General features: G+C 42.6%; 1 long non-coding RNA gene across 1 annotated transcript; it reads right to left on the reverse strand.

Moving 5' to 3' along the window:
* Positions 1–1,542: 1,542 nt before the first annotated feature.
* On the reverse strand, positions 1,543–2,235 carry LOC108361020 (uncharacterized). Its single transcript, XR_001847218.1, has 3 exons — positions 1,997–2,235; positions 1,766–1,930; positions 1,543–1,701 (listed from the first exon to the last, which is right to left on the reverse strand). It is a non-coding gene; the product is annotated as an uncharacterized LOC108361020 (long non-coding RNA).
* Positions 2,236–2,471: the final 236 nt, after the last annotated feature.

A 2,471-nucleotide genomic window follows, 5' to 3' on the forward strand; every position in this document is an offset into this window, starting at 1 on the left:
GTCCCAGCAATGGGTTGTGCGCTGGGCTTGGGACCCGCCACGTAAAAACCACTTCCAGTGAAGAAGCAATGCAAAGCCTCGGATGAGACCCCCCCTTATGATGACGACCACGGCAAACGTTTAAAGGACTACGATTTGAGGGCATGCACCTGGAATGTCCGGACCCTTAATGGGGAAGGTGCCTCTGCCCGGCTGGTTGATGTCCTCGTAAAGACAAAAGATGACATCACCGCCATCCAAGAAATGCGTTGGACGGGGCCAGGCAAACAATGTCTGGGGCCTTGCGACGTCTACTACAGCTGCCATGTAAAGGAGCGCAAATTCGGAGTTGGAGAGAGACTCCGTCGCCGAGTACTGTCGTTCACCCCGGTGGACGAGCGTCTAGCCACAATCCGCATCAAAGCGAGATTCTTCAACATCTCGCTCACCTGCGCCCATGCCCCGACGGAAGAGAAGGATGAGGCATCCAAGGATCTCTTCTATGAGCTCTTGGAGAGCACGTACGAGCGCTGCCCCCGTCATGATATCAAAATCGTGCTTGGCGACTTCAATGCCAAGGTGGGCAAAGAAGGGATCTTTGGAACCACCGTCGGAAAATTCAGCCTCCACGACGAAACGTCCGACAACGGATGTACATACAAACATATATAAATATGCATGTTATGTGTGTACACATGTATGAATATAACTCTAAAAAATAATTCATTCCATAATCTATGCTTATGTATGTAATCAATTTTATTGTTGTTTTAAATGCTGCCCTAATATAATACTTCACATATATATATGCATATGTACATACAATTATTAACATACTTTCGTACATAATCTATTGACATACATTCCCACATTTTTATGCACAAAAATGCATGTGTTGTATAGTACACTCGAACCGCTCGCTCGTCGCTCACTCGTCTTTCCTAGCAGAGTGAGTATGCAGACAGCTACTCGCCTCGCACTGCGATCGAGGTAACACCTAACAGCCTCGCTCATTTAATAGGAGCGCGAGCAAACAAGCAGCGCTCGCTCGTTTGGCGAGCGAGCCAAACTTCTCGTGCCTCGCCTCATTGCTGCTACGAGTACGAGCTGCGTGCGCCTCGTTGTCTGCGAGGCATTGAGTAGGAGTTTTCTCACTCGCTCGCTCGAACTCCGAGTTTTTGCCCACCCTGGTTACGATCAATACCACGGAATGAACTATTGTGACCCTTGCACGGCGCCCATCAGCCGTTCGTCGTCATTGGAACGCTTCAAAACTTCTTGGAATCGATGTAGTAAAGCAGTAACCGCCAAGCGCCCAGTGAAAACATTCGAATTCAATGATGCATTTACCCCCGCAGTTGTTACCAATAAACTTTTGCGATTATTATTGCATGTATCGTCCATGGCTTCCTATATATGTCATAAAATAATTTTCTTATAGTTGAAATATAGCTAAATACAATAAAATACCTCGGCACAACGCAAAACTTTTCAAAGTCAGATTAAATAAATCTGCAATAATTTTATTTAGAAATTGAATTCACTTATATTTTATGGCTTACATCACCTTTTTTGTATGTGCTAGAAAATGGCTGGGAAAATTTGTATTAGCGATGTTAAAAATGCTTGACTAGGCACATAAAACTCCTCTTTGGCGTGGTTGTTTTTCGTTGTAATCTTTGTGCTTTCAATGGTGATATTTAGCCAAATATTTTATGCAATCTACGTACAAGAAAGTAATAACAGCTTTAAAAAGGTACTAAACTTCCCGCTAAACTCAACTCACCCTGCAAACTCCTCATCTTTGTTTCCGCTGTTTTCTCGTTTGTAAGTGACGCCAATTTGTCTGCATTGTCATACATAATTTCTTGCAGCGATTTTAGTGCGACCAGCGAGTCTTCACAATTTTTACTGAAGGCAGCACCAACTGAAGACACATATCAGCGGCTCACTGAAATAAGGATATATGTTTACACATCCCTTTGAAAATAATACCAAACAGAACACGCAATTTTACCCATGGTGTTCATTTGCATTCCAATATTTCTTAAGCAGAGCAGCGAGTATTATGCCAACAGCATTGATGTAGTTTTGTATCTCTTTTTGTGGTGTCAATGAATAACCCTTCACAACAGCACCCACCACATTACCTGCTACAATTGAGGGCGCGATTGGCAAACTAAGTTGCAGGTGCATTGGGGAATTCATTGAAGAAACAGTCGGTGCTGAAAAGGCGCGTGCGCTAAAGTCCTCCAAGATTCTATAACACAAGTTTGTTTAAATGTTTTAAATTGAAAGCAAACAACTTTTGTATGGCGAGTACGCAAAGTTAAAACTAGTGAAAAATACGAATGGTAGACGCGAAAGAAGACCCTATAACATGAAATATCAGTTAGTTACGTAAAAATGTGTTAAAATAGTTCTTGTTTTGTTTGCTTCCACTTACGTTACGCTTAACTTTTGCTTTGATCTCTAACGGTTATGTTATTTTT

Source organism: Rhagoletis zephyria, unplaced genomic scaffold (assembly GCF_001687245.7).
Source record: "Rhagoletis zephyria isolate East Lansing unplaced genomic scaffold, Rhagoletis_zephyria_1.1 Rzeph_scaffold_00681, whole genome shotgun sequence".
Taxonomy (NCBI): Eukaryota; Metazoa; Arthropoda; class Insecta; order Diptera; family Tephritidae; genus Rhagoletis; species Rhagoletis zephyria.